Source organism: Cydia fagiglandana, chromosome 2 (genome assembly GCF_963556715.1).
Source record: "Cydia fagiglandana chromosome 2, ilCydFagi1.1, whole genome shotgun sequence".
Classification (NCBI taxonomy): domain Eukaryota; kingdom Metazoa; phylum Arthropoda; class Insecta; order Lepidoptera; family Tortricidae; genus Cydia; species Cydia fagiglandana.
The window spans coordinates 26586394-26612413 of NC_085933.1; the positions used below are offsets into that span (position 1 = coordinate 26586394).

At 43.4% G+C, this 26020-nt stretch overlaps 1 protein-coding gene and 1 long non-coding RNA gene across 2 annotated transcripts in view; one reads left to right on the forward strand and one right to left on the reverse strand.

Moving 5' to 3' along the window:
* The window catches only part of LOC134679545 (V-type proton ATPase subunit C), a 175292-nt gene that overhangs the window by 54520 nt on the left and 94752 nt on the right, over positions 1-26020 (reverse strand). The window lies entirely within an intron of this gene.
* Positions 23100-25522, forward strand: LOC134679371 (uncharacterized). Its single transcript, XR_010100324.1, has 3 exons — positions 23100-23529; positions 23692-23854; positions 25439-25522. It is a non-coding gene; the product is annotated as an uncharacterized LOC134679371 (long non-coding RNA).

Consider the following 26020-nt stretch of genomic DNA (forward strand, 5'->3'; position numbering starts at 1 on the left):
GCCGCGTTGCCGAAAATGTATGAGTGGTGGGGATAGGGCTATATATTGCGAGGTGGCTTCGCGCGCGACTCTTACATCTATGAAACTTCGAGGAGCAAGGATGTTAGAGAGTTCGGCACGCTCTCCTCTTCAGTTTCAAAATATATATATATATATACACATATACGATAGAAGCTCTCGGGCGCCAGGCGAATTCATTCCGCCGCACCGCGAAATTCTTTTTCCCGTGTACCAAAAAAAAACGCCAATAAGGTTCACAATTGTTGAAATGAAAACTTCTTTAGCGGCGCTGTGCACTTTTTGAGGTGTGGAGAAAATGTTAAACTCGAGACAGCGCTTACGCTAAGCCTTAGCCTAATGTATGCCTGAGCCTGCTGTTTCGTTTAGGCGGCGCAGGGCGCTTGCGTGACGTCATTGTTTGGTTTAAATGCCATCTAGTGAGTTTTCCTCAAACTGGTATTAATATAATGGCCCAGTTAAATTAAGGGTTTCACCTCGGAATGAGAGATAATAAGCTGGAAACTCGTATACACCTTAGTTATGACATTTTAAAGGTTCTCTTAAAAGTCGACGCATATATCGTGTGCGCGTCGGAAGTTATTCCAGGTCAAAGGTCATAAAAACTGGTTATTCGCGGATATCAAGTTTCCTATAGCTCCAATTTTATTGACATGTAGTTAAAATAGCGAGATGAAGTAGTTTTAAGTTCATTCTTATTCGTTTTCTTTGTTAGAAAGTACATTGTTTTAGTTCCAAAAATAGATTCCCCATCCATAATTTATCCGGAAATGATATATCACCTGTCCTAATATGTATAGCTTTAGAGAAATGATGCTTCAATTGAAGCGCGGCAGCGTCGAACTTAACCCCCCTCCCCCCACTAAATGTGCCGTGGCTCTCGATGTCTCCCGATCAGAATCTACTCAGACCAGCTAAAAATCAACTGTGCCAAGTTTCAGCGCATAGTCACAAAATGTAAGGTCTCATTCACTATCAAACCAACTTATAGTACTTATGTCTGATCACTGCGCTTTCTGTGCCCTATATCTTGAAAACGGCTAATCTCATGAAAAAATGTTCGATGCTTAACGTGTCACAAATTTTATGCTCTACAATTCTTCCCTACATGTAAACAGCGGTGGAGTTATAGAAATCTTGATATTTGCAAAAAACCGATTTTCATGAACTTTGACCTTGATTAACTTGTGACGCGCACATGATATATGCGTCGACTTTTAAGAGAACCTTTAAAATGTCATAACGAAGGTGTATACGAGTTTCCAGCTTATTATCTCTCATTCCGAGGTTGACCCCCTTTTTAGGGTTCCGTACCTCAAAAGGAAAAAACGGAACCCTTATAGGATCACTCGTGCGTCTGTCTGTCCGTCCGTCTGTCACAGCCAATTTGCTCGGAAACTACTGGACCAATTAAGTTGAAATTTGGTACACAGATGTAAGATTGTGACCCAAAGACGGATATGTAACGCCAACAAATAAATTTTAAACATAAGGGCTACTTTTGGGGGGTAAAAGATAAAATTAAAAAATAAAGTTTTGCAAACTATATCGTGTTACATATCAAACGAAAGAGCTTATTGTGGGCATCTCAAATATATTTTTTTTATAAATTTACGATAAAGAGTTTAGAAGTTATTCAAGAAAATAGACAAAAAATGACCATTCCCCCCCCTCTATCTCCGAAACTATAAGGTCTAAAATTCTGAAAAAAATACACTAAATAGTCCTTTACCTAAAGATGACAGGAAAACCTATTAGAAATCTAGAGTCAAGCTTGAGTCGGATTTAAGAACAAAAATGTGGTTTCGGTTATTTTAGGGACAAAGCCGCAATGGTTCAGGTGAAACGTGATGTAGACAGCTATTGTGAAGGCCCTAGGCCTATATCCGCATAAGGCCGAAGGCCCGAAGCGTCCCGAAGAGGCGTGCCTTTAGCTTCAAGCATGAGTCGGACTGAAGACAAAAAATGCGACTAGGCTGTATCTGGCACACAGCCGCAATAGTACTTGTAGTACTGATTGATTAGGTTACTATTGTTACGTATTTTAAAAAGCAAAAAATAAACTAAGTGTATTCCAGTTGCCAACGTACAACCCCGAAATCGCGAAGAAAAATTTGGCTGTTTCATACATTTTGGCTGGTCCGTTTTCTATGGGAGGATACATTTTTTTTTCGATTTCGGCATTGGTCCCATAGTAAAAGTTGTAAAGCTCAGTATAATCCCAAAACCTCCCTGGCTGAGGGAATGCACTTATTTTTTGGCCACCCTGTAGGTATTATCTCTCTTCGGCCTTCGTTTTTAAAACACTTGCGAAAGTTGTAGGAAGCGCGACCCATCGCGTCGGACGCTCTGAGCTATCAGCCCTACAAGGAGCTCGGTCTTCAGTCTTCGCATTTGGACACTAGTACTATTGTTCGGCATTTAATCTTCCTATCTAAGCTACTTTGCATAGTTGCGGAGATATAAGCCACCACGCCAGAAAACTTCATGTTACATCTGGTTTTTGATTGACCCATTCGGGTTTTTCAAGACGTTTTATTCACGTCACGTTTCACGTACAGAAAAAATATTGAAAATTGTGTGATGTACGGAACCCTTGCAACGCGAGTCCGACTCGCACTTGACCAGTTTTTTTAGGCTTAAGATGACTGGCCCATAACTGTAGTATTCACAGTGATGTGCTTAGGGGTTACAAGTAATGCTACGAAATAACGCTAGATGGCGTTAACCTCAATAATACACATTACTGCAGATATTTTGCACTAGATGGCGCTGTTATTAATATTTTGAGTTACAATGTCGTTGAGTTTTCACTTCTGCCGACACTCCCGCCGGAGTGCAGCCCGTTGTTTTTTTCTTTTTTTTTTAAACACTAGGACTCTCCGTCTAGGACTTATCGAAAGATCGAAAAGATTCTGCGGGACGACGCGCAAGTGTGCGCCTGACTGTCACCGGCCGAGTACTTTCGTCTAGTCTGTCGACCGTGGCTGTCGCCGTGACTCGAGTGGATTATCATTTGCCATACGCAAAATGTTGCGGCGCGTGCACGGCGCGCACCGAGACGTGTGACCCGTGCTGCGTCCCACCACCGACTGGTGTACATACGACCTTTTTGCGCCGCGTTGCCGAAAATGTATGAGTGGTGGGGATAGGGGTATATATTGCGAGGTGGCTTCGCGCGCGACTCTTACATCTATGAAACTTCGAGGAGCAAGGATGTTAGAGAGCTCGGCACGCTTTCCTCTCAGTTTCTATATATATATATATATATATATATATATATATATATATACATATACGATACGGGCGCCAGGCGAATTCATTCCGCTGCACCGCGAAATTCGTACGGCAATTGTTTCTGCGTGAGAGGAGCGCCGGGCACATCTTGGCAGCGGGCCGAGTGTCGTCGCGGTACCCGCCCGGATGGCTATCTAGACTGGCCTCTTGTCGGGCCTACTTCTTAATAGTCAATCTTACGTCTCATTTTGGTCGCGTGGTCCGTCTATGGCTCTGTGATGTCACCCCTCTACCAGCTTCAGTCCGATAGGCCCGCGCATTGACCGTCCCGACGACGGAAGGTACCTAGTGCCTCGAGTCGCCGATCAGTGACCCGGGTAGGCCGCGTAGCCCACCCAAGGTAGCCAAGTGTTAGTTCGGGCAAGGAGCCGTTAGATGGCACGAATTGCTAGTTCCGCAATTATCCCTGCAAGATGGATGTCGCTAGTGGCATCTCGTCAGTGGACGGACACCGCTAGTTAGTTCCGGCGGTCGGCAACAAGCGGCCCGCCGGGCCGCTTGTTGCCGACCGCCGCCGCCGCATGCGGCCGACGAACCTCTCACTTGCGGCCCGCGAGCCTACCTGGCTATTTTGTATACTGAAATATGACAAACAGGCGCGGCGCCGAATACACTTGCACTGGCGGCTCTGCACAACGATGTGAAAATAGCAAACCACGATTAGGTGACCGCAGAGCGCGCCCGCGGCGCCCGATGATGTCATGCGTCGACGATAGCAATAAAAGCTGGATCCGGCCCGTATACGAAAAAAAACGTCAACACACACGTAATAAATATTGTAATTGTAGGTACCTATGTAGAGCCGGCGTCGGTCCGCGTGTCTTGAAACCGTGATATGGAGCAACCAGTCTCTTCGTTAAACTCGCGCAGTGCCGTGCCGAAGCCGCTGAGCTCTCGGGTGCCAGGCGAAATTCGTACGGCAATTGTTTCGGCATGAGAGGGGCGCGCGTGAGCGGCGTGTCCACCATCAGGCGCAATGCGCACAGTGGTCCGGGACCGGTTCGTATACGAAGAAAAAAAACATTTATCTTTATATATTTCTTTATTTAGAAAACATAGTCATACCTTTACATTAGGTTAAGAATATATCTTAATCTTAGTCGTTAATGTCATGATCACTGGTGGAGACAACCTCCTCGTCCTCCTCCGGGACCAAGCACTGTTGAAGCACGGGCTCTATGTGGAACTGGATGCCCGGGCGGCCGCGTGACGTCACATCTGCTCCATAACTTCTATCTAGAATGATTAGAATACGTTGTGTTGTAAACCACGTGTTCTCGTGACGTCATCGCCTAGCTATACTTTACCTCCTGAGTCCCAGACACAAATAAATTGAAATCGAAATTTCAACCTTATTGCGTCCGAGTTTTATTGAAGTGAAAACTTCTTTAGCGGCGCTGAGCACTTTTTGAGGTGGGGAAAAAATGATAAACTCGATTCAGCGTAACGCGTAACGTAACGCTGACGTCATGTGTCACGGACAATGTTATTCACCACAGAACTTTAGTCATAACGTATGGTAATCAGGTCAATTATTTAAAACTGGACTTTTGTATTAAGCAATAAAACTCAATGTTCTAATTTTGTACAGGCTGAAATACGAGGATCTCACAGTTAATTACCTTCTCCAGTAGACATCGTGGCATACAAATTGTAGATTTGGTATGTTTGATCAGTATGTTTTGTGCGGCACTAGCGTCCCTAATTGTGGAGTGTAGACTGTAACTTTTAGTGAAGGGGTTCGTTGGGTGAAGCGTAGAAACTCGCCGCTGGAACGCGCTGGCCGCTGTGCTGTCTCGAAGTCCGCTATACCTCCATTTACCGGTATATGTGTTGTGTGAAATAAAAAACACATATGTCTGATTTTAATTACTGGAGAGTGTTCAGGCAAGTGAATAGGAATGGCCGGGCGATATGTATCTCTGAACTACCTAGTGGATATTATATGCAGAGTAAGTTTTATTTATTTCTGCCAATCTCGTTAATTATAAGCACGTATGAAAGGAGCACGAATCCTAGACTTATAAATAGATACAATATTAAGCACGTATGAAAGGAGCATGAATCCTAGACTTATAACTAGATATAAAACATTCCACGCAATTCATTTAACATAATATACGAGCACAAAGTAAAACATGATATACAAAAGTAAAAATAGCAACCTAAACGTAAAGACTAATTTAACACATGCATGAACCCTAATAGCTATTTACGATAGTCTCCCCCACGTGTGTCAACACCGTCTTCATGCGCGGAGTAAATGGGGATAAGTCTAGAAACTGGGCGGCGGACGTCACCTACGCGTGTGCGAACAATGGCCATCCAGGCCAGGATATAGCTGGGCGATTACTACGCCTCTGGGCCACGTTCCTCGTCAGTACGTCACCTTCATGCAGTTTCTTTACGTTCAGTACTTTTAATGCGGTTTTTACGCTGCCCACGAGCCGTTCCCAGGCACCGCCAGCGGAGGGGTTGCCGGGTGGAATTTTCTTCGATTGTATGGCGCTCGCGCTCGGTCAAAATGGGCTTGAGACTGTCGGGCAGCGTCTCTTTGGCCTCTGCTAGTTCTCATTCCGCGCCGTGGTAGTTAGTGGCGTTGTCGGAATAGAGAACTGTAGGCGTGCCGCGTCGCGCTATCGTTCGGCGTAGCGACAGAAACGTGTATATTAGGATGCCGAAAGTAAGGCGGCAAACTCGTTGATGGCGGTTGGGTGGTTGCCGTGATCGAAGAGTGCATGAAAATGGTGTACTAATAACTTGACGAAATCTTCGTTCTCATGCCAGGCAGGTATGTGCATGTCTTTTTCAAGTTGTACAGCCATTTTTTGTAGCGGAGATTTCTTCAGGAGTGGCCGCCCAGTTTCCAGAAGCTTGATTTCCTCTGGAAATGCAGCATGTTGACTCCGTCGGATTAGCAATATCTCTGCTAAATCTAAATGCCCCTTATTTATCTCTATATCTGTTTTCTTAGCGAGCAATACGGCTTTGAAAACCTCGGCGGCAACCAGAATACCAGCGGTGGCGCGAACTAATCGTACGTTATTAATGAACGATCGCCACGCGGGTGCGAGTGAGACGGATATAGGCCTGTCCCAATCGATCCCTGTCCGCCAAACGAAACGTAACGTATCGCGATCTTGCTCTATTATTTCGATCTGTAAAAACATCTGTTTGACGTCGGCTAACACCGCGATTTTACTTTCGCGGAAGCGCATTAATACGCCAAAAAGTGACTTTAACAGGTCGGGGCCAGCCAACAGCGCGCTGTTAAGCGAACGTTCGCAAGCTGTGGTGGCCGTGTCCCAAACTAATCGCATTTTGCCGCGTTGCGGGTGAAAAGTTGGGAAATGCGCCAGAGGCCACGTCCGGGGTGCCTCGGGGGGCGGTGGCGAGTCCATTTTCTTCACGTAATCTTTGTCGAGCAACTCGGCTTTAAGTTTCGCATCGTGGTCTAGCTTTTGTTCTAGACTGTACGGCCGTTGCAATGCTTGCGCTTGGTTATCGGGGAGTTTCTCGTCATTTGACCGCCAAAGTAAGCCCGAGCGATACCTTTGTTCTCCCGGTATCTTCTCGCAGGTGGCTTCTAGTAAATCTAGCGCACGTTGGTCGGGGTCGACCCGAGGTAATTTTTGCAAAACGCCTAATGATTCTACCTCAGAATGCCGTTTCACAAGTTGTAAGGCCTCGTCGTCCGCGGTAATACCGGCTTTGCGTGCCCAACCAATTGTACCGCGGGCACGATTCTGTCCGCAGTTTCGTGTAGCGTCAAAGTCATTGCCGCGCCTTCGTCAAGTAGCGCGAGGGTTTGGAAGGTACCTAACGGTTCCGACACCTCAACAGGCATGACTTTGAGACACGTCTGCGGCAGTCTAACATTGAGTACTGCAGGTGCTGCCGGGACACTATTACCGTTCGCGGACGCGGCCGCGTTTCGACCGTGTAATAGTTTATTATGTCCGGCTTCGCACTGATTCATGCCACACGCGACATATTGGCACCCATAAGGCTTAGGGTGACTCGCGCCTAAACATCTACAGCACAATTTAGCCACCACTCTTTGCCAAGTCCCATCGCTCAGATATAGTCGCGGCTAGAAATTTCGAACACTCACTAACTTTGTGTTCTTTGCCGTTCTTACATATGGCGCACGCATCGCGCGAGACAGAGACAGACGATGTCTGTTGCCTGGGCTGAGCGCTATAGTCGATTTACTAGTACGCGATCTATTTCTCGTATCACGTGTGTGTATGATTCGTGGGAATCTGACTCCGAATCCGAACTATAGTCGCGAAAGGACGACGCGGGGGCGCGGGACCTAGCGAGAGCGTTGCTCGATCGACTGGGTTCGCGCACAGAGGAAACCGCGTCTCCTTCATTTCGCGATCTACTAGACGTATCACGGTAGAATGCGGGGGCGCGAGACCCAGAGAGAGCTTGGCTCGATCTTCTAGGTTCGCGCACAGAGGAAACCGCACTCACTGCACTCCGTGATTCGTCAGACGTGTCACGGTAGAACGCGGGGGCGCAAGACCCAGAGAGAGCTTGGCTCGATCTTCTCGGTTCGCGCACAGAGGAAACCGCGTTCACTGCATTCCGTGACCTGTTGGACGGCTTATGTCGGTTTATGCGCTTGGCCGCAGTGCTAATTTCGTTAAGAAACTCGGATATCGCAACTAACCCGGGTGATTCTACGTTAGACTGCCTATATTTGGCCCATTCATAGCGCACTATCAGATTCAACTTATCCACGATTTTATTCACAAGTTCAGGCACGTGTAAATGACCGTAGATATGCAGAAAACGACCAACTAAATTTTTTTATCATACTGGAGTCAGTTATGTAACGCTGCCATACATGACCCAAAAATTTTTTATTAAGCTATGAGCTTCACCACATCTGATATTTGAGTAATTCTAAGCATTTCTAGCCTGAAGTGGGGGGGAGGGTGGGGTGCAAAGACGGCCGCCATCCGTCATCTTTAAAAAAAATCTACTCTGATCCTGGTGGGTACTAGGGCAAGTTTGGTATCATTTTCGTATAAACCAAAGACGTAGAATTCATTGCTGATATTTGTTTTTTCAATTTCATAGTAATTTTACAAGAAAAACGTAAAAAGGTGAAAAATTTGGTTGGAGGTTTTTGCTACGCGGAGCCGAAACTACAAAAGATATAAAGTTGAAATTTGCACACTAGATTACATTTATAAAGTGTACAAGAGATAAGAAGCGATTTTGAGAAATTCAACCCCTAAGGGGGTTAAAAAGGGGATGAAAGTTTGTATGGGGTTCAAGTTTTATATTAAGCTAGGAATTTGAAACTTCGTAAAACGATATATTATTAAAATACAAGAAAACTAATTTCAGCGTTTTTGAAAATTCATCCCCTAAGGTGGTGAAAAAGGAGTTGAAAGTTTGTATGGATTACAAAAAAATTTTCGAACGCGGGACTTGAATCTTTGTATTTGGGGATATTATTAAAAGACAGGAAAAATAATTTCAGCGTTTTGTAAAATTCATCCCCTAACAGGGTTAAAAAGGGGTTGAAAGTTTGAATCCATTACAAATCCGAGTAGACACACATTTCTTATTGGCTCCCAGGCTTGAAATGCTTAGAATTACTCAAGGAACATATGTGATGAAGCTCATAGCTTAATAAAATTTTTTTGGGTCAACTTTATAACTGCTTCCGCTATCAATGCAGAAAGCGACCAAAGCTACTGACTTAGGGTGTAAGTCACTTTGACAAAAATAAAACTTTGGTCGCTTTCTGCATAACTACGGTCAAATATTGTTCTTGGCGCAACGATCGAATGGTGGCGACGGCATTCGCGACATGCGCGGCGAATGAGGTTATATTAGAATTGTCTTCGGATAAACGCGGCATGCGTTTGACGTTATGAATTTCCGTAAGAACAATCTCCTCAGGGTCGCCGAACTGCCGTTCCAGCGCCTCCATTATCTCGTACGGATCCTGAACCGTGTACATTATTGATTTTACGGCCGTCCGAGCTTCGCCCTTAAGTGCGCGCCTAATCCGACTGACGTTATTGACGGCACTAAACATGGGCGACGTATCTTCGAACTCTGCCCTAAATGATATCCACTCGGTGATATCTCCGCCGAATGTAGGCAATTCGGCGGAGATATCACCGTAATTCGTAGGTATAGGTTTATGGTACATTGGCGCGTAGGTACCGTGCGGTACCTCTACAATGCGCGGGGGTGGTCTGCTAGCCCGATCGACGGCTGCACGCGGCGGCGGTTGCGTTTGCGCGGTCTCTTTCGGCGGCGGGATTTTAACGTTTTCCTTTGCGATCTCGTGCTTTAACGTTATCGCAAAACGTGCGCAACTCCTCGTTCTCCGGATGAGGGTGAGACGTGAGACACGTTAGCCAAATGTTTACGCAAAACACGCATCACTTCTTCGCAAGTTTGAAATTTTGACTCGGCCATATAATAGTCACGTTGAGCCTCTCTGAGAGCGGTTGTGTTAGCCACTGGCCAAACGCGAGTCTCGGGCACGGTAAATTCCACCGAGTTTACCGCAGAGGGTGCGTATGCATTGCGCAACAAGAGATCCACCTCGTCTGTATCCATTGTGGCGGGCTCGAGGCTCGGTATTCGGTGCATTTCATCTTACTCGAGACGCGCGCGGGTCGCGTATAGATATTTTGTACGAGGCCCACTTCTTAGAATCAAAAAAAGTCAATCTTACGACATTTTGGTCGTGTGGTCCATGCCCCGCTACACCGGGCACAATTTCAATTTCAATGTTTATTTGCAACCAAGTAGCTACAGTGGGCACATGCAACTTAATGCTAGGTGTGGGCACATACATAACTACTAGAGTCTGTGCGGAAAGAGAAGAGTCGTGGGATTTGAGGGCGCGCCAGTGCTATTTTATGGTTTTTGCTATGCTGACAACACTGGTCACGTGGTTATAGTACGACACTAAAGGTCATGATACTTGAATCCCTTTTGTTCCGGTTTTTTACCACGGCTTACTAAACGGAGCCTGATTGTGGTGTCGGCTCGTCAACTCAATCCTCTGATTTAGCGCAGGCACTAGTTTTCTTTTCAAACACACACTTGTTTTTATATCTCAGATACTAAAAAGTGACAGTGCAATTCACAAAACTGCTAAAACTAGTTAAGAATCTGCCCAATACAACTGTAATTTTAGTACCAAACAAGAGAGAGTCTCATTTATGTGCTGCCTAATCTGTGCAGTCCAACAATTAAAACCGGGTAGATCGGGTAGAAATTGGGCAATAGAACTGTAATTTTATCTGGGATATATTTCACCCATTGTAAACTTGTAATGTATGTGTACATTATTAATAATAAATATGAATATTGGGATATGTCCGGTTCTCTCATCTCACGATATTTTACTTCGCCGAAAAGTCACTGCTAAATATGTAATATAATTTCGTAACTAACAGAACCTACAAATAAAGAAATATTTTATTAGAAAAAGTTTTATTCAGAACCTAGTAAACGAACTTACAAATAAAGAAATATTTTATTAGAAAAAGTTTTATTCTTTGTAATCGAAGTCTGTCACTTATGTTTGAGCTGGTTTCAGAACAAGCAGGGACACTCATAGAACTATCTTCATCTGAACTGGATGTGCTTGAATTCGGCACGTAGATTACGAATGCTTGCATATCACCTACTTAGCGGTCTTTTATACGAGACGCCGTAGGTAGGTACTTTTACACAATACTGAAAAAGAAATTACATATAAATATGCATAAAATGGCAAGTATCACGACTATTTGCCAGTTATTTTAAAGATCATGAATGACCTGCATATTTATGAAAATTTATATATTTTGAATGAATATACTTACCGATTATGTACCGGAGACAAGTTACTTAGGGGGCTTATTAAATAGGTAATTATTTAATATTAAATACAACATCAATACCCGCGAATAGCGGAAACACGTTCCGCGACTTTTTGTAAGTCGATAGTCAGCTTTTAGCCGTTTTCTTCCCGCTGACAAAACCGAACAATGTTAAATATAATTTTCCTTGTATTTTTATGTACGGTTTTATCGTGTTTTGAAAATATTTTATACATAAAACTTGCGGTTTTTGTTAATAAAAATATACAATGACAGAAGCTTGTTTACTTTTTACAAGACAAGTGTCAAAGGTTTGATTGCCATATAAAATTTAAAATGTTAGTTCCCGTTTCTGCCACGACTCTTCTCTTTCCGCACAGACTCTAGGACCCGGATAGGGCTTAACAAAATAAGGTTTAAAATTAAGCAGCACTAATTATTCATTTATTTTTGTACCAGTACATACACAATTAATTCATTAGTATTTTTATTAACAAGCTTTTATTAGGTCGACCTGTATGTAACTAAGTATGTAATGGAATCTAAGGTAACTAATTTAACCATCTTCCAAAGATCATAGCGTCATGAAAATTGGCAGCTGTATGTAGTTCTGATGACAATACAATAATATGGTACTGTCGAACTGATCTGATGATGGAGATAGGAGGTGGCCATAGGAACGTCGACCTGTATGTAACTAACTATGTAATGGAATCTAAGGTAACTAATTTAACCAACTTCCAAGGATCGTAGCGTTATGAAAATTGGCAGCTGCATGTAGTTTTGATGACAATACAATAATATGGTACTTTCGAACTGATCTGATGATGGAGACAGGAGGTGACCATAGGAACTCTGTGATGAAACCACGCAACCTAATTGTGTTAGGGGTTTTTAGAATTGTCCCGATGAGTATTAGTAGTCTGTCGTAAGAAAAGTACAGTCAGCGATAAAAGCTTGTACCAAAAATGAAATTTTTGCCCAAAACTTATTAGATAAAATAAAGTTAATAATATTGTCCATTCAAAAGCAAAACACACCTCTTGTCAACGGGCCGAGTGTCGTCGCGGTACCCGCCCGGATGGCTATCTAAACTGGCCTCTTTTCGGGCCCACTTCTTATAGAACCGAAAAAGTCAATCTTACGACATTTTGGGCGAGCGGGGCATGGACGCGTGGTCCTTCGCCGGCGAGGCCGTCTATGGCTCAGCTGCGTTGCGCCAGGAACTGCAGTACCTCGTGTCACTTCTAAGGACTTACGTGGGCGGCGTTTTCGCACTTCTTCCCACTCGCCCTCATCCCGATCTTCAATAGCGGTGTTTTCGCCAATTACAGTAAAGGTTGATTCTCCTTGCCCGTGGGTGTTTTTAAATTTCCTTGTTTCTTGGACGGCCCGGGCTTGGGTTTTGACGATCGTGGAGGTTCAGGTCGCGGCACAGATGATACCACAGGAACTGGTTTTATGGGTTTTTCCGGAGGACTTTGCTTGTCAGAGTTACTAAGTGATGTATTTTTGAGCGTTTGTACACTTTTATCGCAACTGTTCTCAGTCAGTTATGAAGTTGACCCAAAAAAAATTTATTAAGCTATGAGCTTCATCACATATGATCTTTGAGTAATTCTAAGCATTTCAAGCCTGGGAGGCAATAAGGGGAGGGGGGGTACAAAGATGGCCGCCACCCGTCATTATTCAAAAAAATCTGTTCTGGTCCTGGTGGCTATTAGGGCAAGTTTGGTATCATTTTCGTATAAACCGGAGACGTAGAATTCATTGCTGATATTTGTTTTTTTTAGCTTCATAGTAATTTTACAAGAAAAACGTAAAAAGATGAAAATTTAGGATGGAGGTTCTTGCTTTGAGAGCTAATAACTTTTATATAGTGGCCAAAAATATCATATAAAAAAATACTATAATATAGCGTAATTCATGCAGATTCTAAACATATACACGTTGAGTAATATCCTACTACAAAAAGATGGTAAAAAAATTATTAAATGACCGCAGCGCAGGTACTTAGTTGGACTTTCTTTTCTTTTTAAAATTACTATGAAACTGAAAAAAACAAATATCAGCAATGAATTCCACGTCTTCGGTTTATACGAAAATGATACCAAACTTGCCCTAGTAGCCACCAAGACCAGAACAGATTTTTTTGAATGATGACGGGTGGCGGCCATCTTTGTACTCCGCCCTCCTCGACTAGACTCACGCTTCTTATCGCCTCCGAGGCTAGAAATGCTTAGAATTACTCAGAGATCATATGTGATGAAGCTCATAGCTTAATAAAAAAAATTTGGGTCATATATGGCAGCAATCCGTAACTGACTCCAGTATCAATTTAATTTTTCCTCCAGTGCACATACTCTTTCAGTAAGCAGCGCAACTTTATTATTTATGCCTGCAAGTTGGTTTCTAACGGCATTGCTAATAATATTCGTCAGGCGTTCATTTATGGTTGAGCAAAACTCTTCCCGTATTATTTTCCTTACGCCGTCCGTATCATCATCTTCGATCTCACTAGACAGGAAATTCGAATTACTTTTATCGCCTGGCCGCCGGCGAATCGTGACATTTCCAAGACTATTCATATATATTATGTTATGAGCTTTCATTTGATGTTCCTTCAAAATTGCATGAAAATTGATTGAGCGGAGAGCCAAATATGTTTAGTAGTATTTAAGAAGCTAAACACGAGATACTTGAATTTGTGTAGAATGGTTCTGAGATTTTCGGGCAGTAACGCCCTTACAAAACTGACAAATTACGTTTTTTTGCTCTCCTCAAAAATTTGTCAAAACCGAGTTACTTGTTTTCTGCTTAGGGCAGCCGAGCGTTGATATTTGTTCACATCTTGAGTCCTATGGGACCGATCGTTTCGTGTGATATGTCGTTTATGGATGGCATAAGTACTGACAAAACATGCGTCTAACTCAATAAATTATAACTTTACCGCAATTAATGATGTCAGTACAAAATATACGACAAATTGCATTAGCTTTCCAAAAACATAAGTTTTATTGGTGTATGATATTATATAACCGAGTAATGATGAATTTTGTTCAGCATGGGTCACTACGCACCGTCACGTAGAGGGCGGGCGACCGACCTCAACTGTCTATTATCTCTCGTGTTCTATATTCTACTGACCTATTGGTGATGGATACCATTAGAAAGAATATTAAACGTACTATAATTGGTTTCTAATAACCGTAGTCATAACTGTAGTCATTTACAAAATAATTGAAAATATATGTTTTTTACCGTGCATGGACATAAGTACTGGTAAACATGCTTCTAACTCAATAGATTACAACATTACCGCAATAAATGTTTTCAAAATATACGGGAAATTTTATGAGCTATCCAAAAATATAAGTTTTTTTGCTATATAATTTTGTATAACTAAGTAATCATGAATTTTGTTCAGCATTGGGTACTGTACACCGTCACGTAAATGGAGCCCGGCCATCGTTGAGTTTTCATTATATTTCGGGTTCTATTTTTCTGATACATACTTGGCGGATACCATTTGCAAGCATTTTAAATTTTCTGTGAATAGAATAGAATATTTACTTGAGGAACGAACGTGCGCACACAAGCAAGCTACGTGAAGTACTGCCGAAATGACCGATCGCCATCCACACGTAACGATAAAACTGTGCAGTTCGCATCGACAACGATTTTTCTGATATAATTTGCAACTGCCACCGATCAACGATTTTCGACAACGATTTGTCATACACACGGTTCGATTTATATGCACAGTCGGACTGCACAGTTTTATCGCAACGATTTATCGTTACGTATGTAGCCGGCATAAGAGGTTTGCTTAGTGACCGAAATAATTTGAGAAAGAGATAATGTAGTAAATATAGCGTGAAATTTTTAGAATAAAATCAACAAACTATTTATTAACTTTCCAAAAATATTGTTTAGTTACCGTGCAACTATAAACAAATTTCGCCAAGCAAGCAAACAAACACACGGCGCGGCGAGCGCCTGGCAGACCAGCAGCATTCCATTATTGTTTGAGTTTGAGTAGCAGCGTAGATCCACGATGGTATCAGCTTTAGATGGTAAATTAGCATTTATGGTCAAGGTACTCAAGAAGGTAATTGCACATTATTTTCCTTTGCCACTATCTAAATACTTTTGTTGCATTTTTGTAAGCTTACAATCTGATAACTTGCAGTAAAATCTAATGGCGAGTAAATAAAAACAAGTAATTATTTTAGTGCCCTGATGTCGGCGTTGTCTGCGGATTTATGTTGGCGAAATTAATTATACTGTCAACAACTAGGTACATATATGTAATATTATGTGTGAATAGTACCTGTGTTAAGATAAATAATATGGTGGTTCTGCCGTGGAGCATGACGTGCTTCAATCCGATAGGCCCGTCTCTTCGATAAACTCGCGCAGCACCGTGCTGAACACGCGATCGTGGGGCTTGCCTGATGCCCGCGGCAGAGAGAAGCTCTCGGGCGCCAGGCGAAATTCGTACGGCAATTGTTCCGGCGAGAGAGGGGCGCGCGTGAGCGGCGTGTCCACCGGGCGCATCTTGGCACCGGGCCGATCGTCGTCGCGGTACCCGCCCAGCGACAGGAGTACTTTCGTTATCTGCAGTTCGGAAAGAGTAAACTCCAGTCCATGCCCCGCTCCTTCGCCGGCGAGGCCGTCTGTGGCAAAAGCTGGACTGGATGGATATCTAGACTGACCATCTCTTCAGGAAATGTGGTTAACTGGGACTGGCGTAGAATGTGAAGCTCGGCTAGACGCAGACCTGCGGCGGCCAGGCCCGCGACAGAGTCGCGCACAGAGCGCGGGACCGCGAACTGTTGCGATTAGTTTGTAGGCCAAGCAATAAGAAGTTATAGAGGGAAAAGATAGGAACACAATTTTTGACTCCGTAACTTTGCTTGGACTAGTTAGGAGGTGAACATATCAAAAGTCCCCGGCCGTAGCCCCGGTGCTGTGCTGGGGGGTAGAGGGGGGAAAGAAGGTCGAATTTTTTGGTATTTCATTGATATCTTGGAAACTTTGCGTCTTAGCGACATGACTACTAAGAGAAACCGAGAGCTGATAAAATTTGTTACAAGTTTTATACAGTCAAGTTTTTCGATATCTTGAATAGATTTTGAGATATCCGCTCTTGAAAGTTTATTTAGGGCTTTCAATTTTATCTTGATATCTACATTTGTGAAGTTGCTAGGCCGAGTTTGGTATCATTTTCGTATAAATCGGGGGTGCTGAATTCATTTTTGGTATAGCACCGGGGCTACGGCCGGGGACTTTGATATGTTCACCTCCTAACTAGTCGAAACAAAGTTACGGAGTCAAAAATTGTGTTTCTCGCATTTCCCTCTACAACGTTTTTTGAGCATTCATTTCCTGACCTATTGACGGACTAAATTGATTACACATAGCCTCCTGAGACTTCAGCAGCACCCCTAAGTCCTTCACTTCTTCGACTCGTCAGTGTCTCATCGGTGTCAGTTTAACCTCCTGAGTCCTGTTGTCCTTTTCAAAGGACATATAAAACAAACAATTATGAACCTTATTGGCGTTTTTTCGTATACATGCCGGGCCCAGTCCGTACGTACAACTATATAAGCATGACGGACGACTCTGGCTCGTCAGTAATGGAGAAACAGTGCAAGTCGTGCGGTGGAACAGACCATCATCGCAGAAGCTCTGCGAAGTGTACCAACTACCTGCCTCCGATTCGAAAACGTAAATTGAGTGATGGCGCAGCGCAAACCCTGGATATCTACGTCGTCAAACGCGGTCTGTGCTCCGCGTTGTGTCCTCTTCTCTCGCCTCAACGCCGATCCAGACTGCTCGAAGAGATCAGACGGGACGTGCGTGACCTGTCGCGTATCTACATTCAACTGGGCATATTTTACAATCTCTACATGAAGACTGCCCCCGCTCTACCTGACATACCGGACGTGTTGAATTTCGTTTACGCGATGAAGGGCAAAGGACCGTACGCCGAATCATACACTAGGTACTTTGGCGATCACCGTCGTTACGATGGTAAGCTGCGTTCGTTTATCGTACAAGAACTGGCCAAGCAGTATGAGACCACACTGCGCACCAACATAACTATGCACGCGTATTCGAGACTGGCTCGCTACTTCAAAGTGAAGCGCAACGACGAACGTCTCTTTCGAGCCTACTATAGCAGAATTTTGCCCGACGGCGACGACAATACGAGCCGGGAGATCGCTCGCGTGTGTACCGTCATCAACAAGGACACCGTGGAGGGTTCGCGGTGGTGGAAGACCGTACCCGAATGGATGCGCATACAGCAGGGAATGGAGACGCGCAGTTTCCGTCTATTTCCACAGCCGTCGCACGGACTCAAGCACGTGATGTATACATCGACAGGATGGTTCGAGCTGCTGCGTCGAGTCGCTCCTGATACCGTCCCCGGCACGTGGAACAAAATTACCGATCATCTTAGTCAACTGTGGACACCGTGGTTGGACGTGCCGGCCACCAAATTCGGCTGTTGTCTTCAGACGGACGGCGTGAGCGTGAGTCTCTCGATGAATCGGTGTGCCAAGCCGGAGATGACGGAGAAAAAGAAGAAGCGGCGCGTCGAGTACGACAGAGTTATAGCGGTGGACCCCGGCTCGCGCGTGCCCCTGGCCACCGTCGAATCCAAGCGGTATTCCTTCAAACGGGTCACGCGCAAATATGTACGTTCTCACACGCTCGAATGGAAGAGAGATCGCGTACGCAACAAACTCATCGCTCCGATACTGGCCGAGATGCAAAAGGATAGAGAATCACTCAATTTTCCGGTCTCTTCCAAAAATACGGATCACGTGATCGAATACAGCGTGTTTCGCATGAAGTGGTTCGAAGCCATGCAAGTACCGTACGAGACGCACTCCAAACTGACGCGACTCGGATTGGACAAGTACATTCGTATCGCCAAGTGCGAGGAACGAATCGTGAGGGAAGTGTTTGACGGAGGAGGGGTGAGCGACGTGCTGGTGCTGTACGGCGCCGGGAGCAAGTTTATGAACACAGCGTCGTTCTCGGGGCGCAAGTTTCGACACGACTCGTTGCTAAAGAGATTGCGCAATAAATCCAATATCCGTGTCGAAATCGTGGATGAGGCGTACACGTCACAGGCGTGTTCGGCCTGCAACCAGAGAACGGGAGTGTTTCAGAGAATTGGCATGAATCACCGACTGCGCTGGGGAGTTTGTCCGACGTGCCACAGCGAGTTTGATCGGGACGAAAATGCCGCAAAAAACATATTGATCAACCATATTAGGTCTACCATCTGTAGGCCACGATGTCTTCCGGGGAGGGCATCGTAACCTCCCGAGAGAAAAATAAAACTCGGACGCAATAAGGTTGAAATTTCAATTTCAATTAATTTGTGTCTGGGACTCAGGAGGTTATATGTTCGACAATCTGAGCTATGCCAGCATGCACAGCCTAAAATATGACGTGCTTAAGACGGAAATGCTAGTTTTTAGATCAGGGAAGGGTCCGGCGGTGGTATACTACGGTGTGTATGCTAAACCTATGTAACTTTGTCGCAGCGCAGGCGCTGAGAAAATAAATGCCAATCTTTTAGGACTGTAATTTTCACCAGTATATTCGTTCTGCCAAATTTCATATACGTACCACATTAGTTATGCCGCGGACAGCATGCGACCGAGTTGCGGCGCCACGGTAGAGTCTGTGCGGAAAGAGAAGAGTCGTGGGATTTGAGGGCGCGCCAGTGCTATTTTATGATTTTTGCTATGCTGACAACACTGGTCACGTGATTATAGTACGACATTAAAGGTCATTGTATCGTAGTGTACATTACGGAGCCTTAATATACTTATTAAAACCCAAAATTATATTTTAAAACTATTTAATTGACGATGAACGTCTTACATGTTCAATGTGAAAAAGTGCTGTTAAATAAAAGACTAGATGCTCTGCGCCAGGACGCACGCGCAGCGTCGCCGTCCCGCCCGTGAACCGACCCAGCCCGCCATTAAACAACTATTTATGCCTGCAAAAAATATCGTTCACAATTTCATTTTCCGTTCCCGATTCCACAAAGTTTAATGGCAATGGCACTTCCGCGCGTAACCCTAAATGTGCCATCCACTGCCGGCCCAACAAATTTGTACTATTCCCGCCCCTAATGACATACAAATCGAGATTCTTTCTAACATTATTACACTCCACTGGTACATTAAGATAGCCCAATGGTCTAATCTTACCATGATCATATAATGTTAAGACTATATCAATTGGAACAAATTCTCATACACTTTGTCACTAACACACGATATAGCGCTCCCCGAGTCAATCTCCATTATAAGACGAACATTATTTACACTGATTGCTATGCTCACCGGTCTGTAATCTGCTAAGGACATTTGATTAATACATTCGTCCTCAGAGCACTCGTCCACTTCCTCCGTAGATCGATATTCGTTGTTCTGTATCCAATATGCATTGGTAGCCCGGCGTGGGCCTCCGCTGCGCCCGCGCGGCCACCGCGACCGCGCGCCCCGGCCAGTGGAAGCGCCATCTCGACGCCTACCCGCCGGCCCACCGATTTGTTCCATCGGGTTTGGGCAAACGCGCCTTAAATGACCAATCTTCCCACACCTACTGCACACGAAACTCTGGAATCTGCATACCGTAAAGTTATGATAACGGTCCCCGCACGCCGTGCACCCGTTTTTAAAATTCACTGCACTCATGTTTTGTTGATTTTGTTGTCGCGAGACACTCCCAAATTGCAATGTACTAGGCTTTGCTGTGCTGGCGCTTGCATGATGCACCCCCTCCGCCGATGTCCCCGCGCCCCCGCTAGAATCCACCGCTAGTGCATCTAATTTCGATTCAATAAACCTCCTAAGCGTCATTACGAAAGCATTTTTTGTTAGATCACTAACCGCTTCTAAGTGTAAACATTTATAGCGTAAAGGTAGGCCTTATTGGGATATGTCCGGTTCTCTCATCTCACGATATTTTACTTCGCCGAAAAGTCAAAAGTATGAAATATAATTTCGTAACAACTAAAAGAACCTAGGTACAAATAAAGAAATATTTTATTAGAAAAAGTTTTATTCAGAACCTCCCGCGAATAGCGGAAACACGTACCGCGATTTTTTGCAAGTCGATAGTCGGCTTTTAGCCGTTTTCTTCTCGCTGACAAAACCGAACAAACAATGTTAAATATAATTTTCTTTGTGCTGGTTTTATGTACGGTTTTATCGTGTTTTGAAAATATTTTATACATTGACAGAAGTTTGTTTACTTTTTCCGTGCCGTGTTTCGATTGCGCGCCTGCCCCTCGTCAAATTGAGTTTCGCCGTGGCCGGCTCTCTCACCATGCGCCGATTGATTGCCGACCGTTTTGTCCATGCCCGCCAGACCACTTGGAGGCAGGATACGGCCGCGCCAGTAGGTACAAGAGCGTGGCCCGGAATGAAAATCTCAAATGCACACTGCAAACTACATAGAGCTAGACCAAAAAAAAGTCTGCAGCGATTTTGATAGCCCGAATGTATACGTCATAAGACTTGCACTGCATGGGCCATTTAAATCGCTGCAGCCTTTTTTGGTCTAACTCTAGCTGCTCCGCGGCCATCGGTTCCACACACTCGATCAAAAATTACGCTCAAATTACGCGAGTATAGCTCGGAAAACAGTGCTAGTGTCGCGTGCACGACAACAATAACACTGTTTTTTTGTTTACTCTTTGGTGTGTGTATTTTCTTTTAATTTTTTTTTACAAAATCCTCATTGGGTAGGGCAATGGGACGACGAGCGGATACGGCGGCAAACGATTCGTCGCGGCCGTACCGAGTCCCAGAGGACACGGAGACTATGAAAGATAAACCTCCTATGTATGTAGTAAGTTGAGAAATGGACCAAATACAAAAGCACCAACACCTCTTTGCGAACGTGCGGATAGACGCAAATGATGCCGGCGCTCGGGGTCCGCCGCAGTCTCTCCCCACCGTCTGTCGTGCGACCGATACCCTCCGAGTCGACATTAAACACTTTGACTTGTTTGCCAACTATGTGCCCTTTGTCGAATTGGGCGAAATCAATGTTTTTGGGTATCGGCTCCGGTCGACGCTCAAAATTAAACCCTCCGGTCTAGAAGAGTACGGTTTATATTTATCGTGCACTTGCGAGCCCACGGCGCCAGCGACCGCCGCTTGGACGGTGAGCACACCCCAGGTGGCGGTGCAGGGCCGGCCGGCGCATCTGACTAGTGAAATTTACATGGGTCAATTTTTAAAGAGCCTGATCGATTTAGAGTTTACCATAACATTTACTGATCTCGACAGAAATAAAGTAACCTTTTCCAACAGCACTAGATGTGCCGCCAAGTGCCCGCACCGACAGCGTCGTCTAGTGATCTCTGAGCCGGGTGCCCAACAATTGTTCGTAAACACTGGCGCAACGCGGATCTTTTAAATAAAAACGTCGCGAGGCGGCCTGGCCGTGAGCGTAAAACCGCGCCACAATATTGGTCAAATGATCGGCGCGTTGGGGCTCCAGGAAACCTAGGGCCCTAGCCGCGTCATCCAACATGGAATATAGCTGCCGGTAAAGCAGTCTCAGATATTCGAGCCGCTGTTCGTTCTCGAGCAACGCTCGATGGCGTGACACCATCGACACGCCGCGGTGGTCGAACGTCTCGTACACAAAGTGATCCATCTACTTACTGTTGGCCGAAATAAGCGATGCCTCTTTAACCTCCTGAGTCCCAGACTTGTCGAAGACCACCAGAATCGAAATTTCAACCTTATTGCGTCCGAGTTTTATTTTTCTCTCGGGAGGTTACGATGCCCTCTCCGGAAGACATCGTGGCCTACAGATGGGTAGACCTAATATGGTTGATGAGTATGTTTTTTTGCGGCATTTTCGTCCCGATCAAACTCGCTGTGGCACGTCGGACAAACTCCCCAGCGCAGTCGTCACGCCTGTGACGTGTACGACTCATCCATGATTTCGACACGGATGTTGGATTTACTGCGCAATCTCTTTAGCAACGAGTTGTGTCGAAACTTGCGCCCCGACGTATTAGTATTTGTATTAGTTAGTAAATGTAAGCGGAAACGAATATCGACAGTCGATAAATCGAATATCGTTAGTGTTGTGTGTCGACAGAGTGACATCCCTAGTGCGCAAAACGTTCAAAGTGATAAACAAGACCAAGTAGTTCGTAAAACTCGCGCGGTTAGATGTTGATGTCAACTTGAGCCAGTCTCCTCCGAGACCACGGGGAAAACGCCGTCCTCGAAACGTCAGAGGTAAATCTTAAAACTTAAATACGCGATTAAGTCCCGTTGTGTAGTTTCATAATGTTAAATAATCATGAAAGTTTTCGGCGTACAGTCCTTTGCCCTTCATCGCGTAAACGAAATTCAACACATCCGGTATGTCAGGTAGAGCGGGGGCAGTCTTCATGTAGAGATTGTAAAATATGCCCAGTTGGATCTAGATGCGCGACAGGTCACGCACGTCCCGTCTGATCTCTTCGAGCAGTCTGGATCGGCGTTGAGGCGAGAGAAGACTGAGAAGAGGACACAATGCGGAGCACAGACCGCGTTTGACGACGTAGATATCCAGGGTTTGCGCTGCGCCAGGGTGGATTTCATCAAGAAAATTTTCACCATACAAAAATTTTATTTTTTATTTTTATTGAATAAATGCGAGCATATCTACTCTAATTTGTTGTGTGATGTTTACTGAGTAATTATGTCATATTTATACGCGAAATGATGGCATATTTTCGAAATTATGATCTTTGAAAAATTATAACATGAGACGGTGATGACCAGAGCTCGGATAGGGTGAGCTATTTGCCTTATAATTTGACATGTCTTATGTCATATATAAGGCAAATAGCTCACCCTATCCGAGCTCTGGTGATGACCACGGTGGTATGGTAATGATTTTATTAAATACGGTGATGACATCATGGGTATGGTAATGACGTTTTATTAAACAAGGTGTAAATAAAACAACTGTTTTGAGCAAATCAACAAACATGGGTATATTTATTTCAATTGTCAATAATAAATTTACAACTTTAATTGTATAATATTAGCTTTATAGGCACACTAACAACAACAACATCAGCAAAATTATTAAATAATCAACTATATGGTTTTAACCAAGCTTCTATTCTTAACATTGTAGTTTTTGGTGCCGATTATTATAATTTCCGTTTCGTAATCTTTTCTCACCATTAATCACTTCCTTTTTTCGTTTAATGATTAGAATTGTGATGCCTACGGCATCCATAACATGATAAAATAATCATCTACTGAGTTATAATCAGTCTTCTATTCTTAAAATTGTATTTTTTTACATACCAATTATTATAATTTCTATTTCGATAACTTTTCTCACTTTTAATTTCTTTCTTTTCCGTTTAATGACATTGTGATGCTTTAGGGACCCATAATACAAACTAATAATCATCCACTTAGTTAAAATCAGTCTTCTATTCTTAAAATAGTATTTTTTTCGTAACGATTAATATAATTTCTGTTTCGATAACTTTTCTCACTTTTAGTCTCTTCCTTCTCCGTTTTATGATTAGTGTTGTGATGCTTTAGGCACCCACAATATAAACTAATAATCATCCACTTAGTTAAAATCAGTCTTCTATTCTTAAAATAGTATTTGTTTCGTACCAATTATTATAATTTCTGTTTCGATAACTTTTTCTCACCATTAATCTCTTCCTTTTTAGGGTTCCGTACCTCAAAAGGAAAAAACGGAACCCTTATAGGATCACTCGTGCGTCTGTCTGTCCGTCTGTCCGTCTGTCACAGCCAATTTGCTCCGAAACTACCGGACCAATGAAGTTGAAATTTGGTACACATGTGTAGGTCTGTGACCCAAAGACGGATATGTAACGTCAACAAATGAATTTTAAACATAGGGGCTACTTTTGGGGGGTAAACGATAAAATTAAAAAACAAAGTTTTGAAAACTATATCGTGAAAGAGCTCATTTTGGGAATCTCAAATATATTTTTGTTATAAATTTAAAATAAAAATTTTAGAAGTTATTCAAGAGAATAGACAAAAAATGACCATTCCCCCCCCCCTCTATCTCCGAAACTACTGGGTCTACAATTCTGAAAAAAAATACACAAAATAGTCCTTTACCTAAAGATGACAGGAAAACCTATTAGAAATCTAGAGTCAAGCGTGAGTCGGATTTAAGAACATAAATGCGGTTAACGTTTTTTTAGGGACACAGCCGCAATGGTTTAAGTGAAACGTGATGTAGACAGCTATTGCGAAGGCCATAGGCCGATATCCGCATAAGGCCGAAGGCCCGAAGCGTCCCAAAGTGGCGTTCCTTTAGCTTCAAGCGTGAGTCGGACTGAAGACAAAAAATGCGATTAGGCTGTAACTGGCACATAGCCGCAATGGTACTTGTAGTACAGTCAACAGCAGAAGTTGTTCAAAATTACCTTGACATGCTCTTATGGTCTTAACTATAAAGTCGCGTCCAGATCATTTTAAACCACTCACCCGCTTAGCAACTTCTGTTGCTGACTCTATACTGATTGATTAGGTTACTATTGTTACGTGTTTTAAAAAGCACTAGGTATACAGGGTGGCTAAAAAATAAACTAAGTGTATTCCCGTTGCCAACGTGCAACCCTGAAATCGCGAGGAAAAATTTGGCTGTTTCATACATTTAGGCTGGTCCGTCTTCTATGGGAGGATACTTCTTTTTTCGCGATTTCGGGGTTGGTCCCATACTAAAAGTCGCTCAGTATAATCCCAAAACCTCCCTGGCTACGGAAATACACTTTTATTTTTGGCCATCCTGTAGGTATTATCTCTCTTCGGCCTTCGCTTTTAAAACACTTTCGGAAGTTGTAGGAAGCGCGACCCGTCGGACGCTCGAGTTTTCACTGTTTTCAGCTCTACGCATTTGGACACTTGTACTATTGTTCGGCATTTAATCTTCAGAGATGTAAATATATAAGCCACAACGCCAGAAAACTTCATGTTACATCTGGTTTTTGATTGACCCATTCGGGTTTTTCAAGACGTTTCACGTACAAAAAAATTTTGAAAATTATGTGATGTACGGAACCCTTGAAAGGCGAGTCCGACTCGCACTTGACCAGTTTTTCCGTTTAATGATTACAGTTGTGATGCCTTAGGCATCCATAACATGATAAAAATAAATAATCATCTACTTAGTTATAATCAGTCTTCTATTCTTAACATACTTAGTATTTTTTTCGTACCGATTATTATAATTTCTGTTTCGATAACTTTTCTCACCTTTATCTCTGCCTTTTTCCGTTTAATGATTAGTATTGTGATTCTTTAGGCGCCCATAATACGAAATAATAATTATCTACTTAGTTCTAATCACATTATACTTTTTTCGTACTGATTAGTATATCATATCTGTTTCGAAAACTTTTCACACTTTTAATCTCTTATTTTGTCTATTTTAATGATTACTCTTGTGATGCCTTAGAGGCCTTTGTCATGATAAAGTACTAGTTTTTTTATTTATTTTTAGCATTGTACTCTTTATCACTTATTTATCCTCTATCTGTCAAACTTAAACTAATATTACTATTACGAGTATATAGATATCTTTTATATATTTATATTTTTGTTCTTTGTCTATAGCTTGATTTTGTAGCTTTCTATTTTTACTTATCAGTATCAGTCAAGTTTTACATTTTCAATACTGTATTTAATCATCATAAAATACAACTTGATTAAATGTTTATTTACTTTATATTATCTATTTTGTATCTTTGATTCACAGAATAATGTTCTCTCCGCATTTAATAGAAT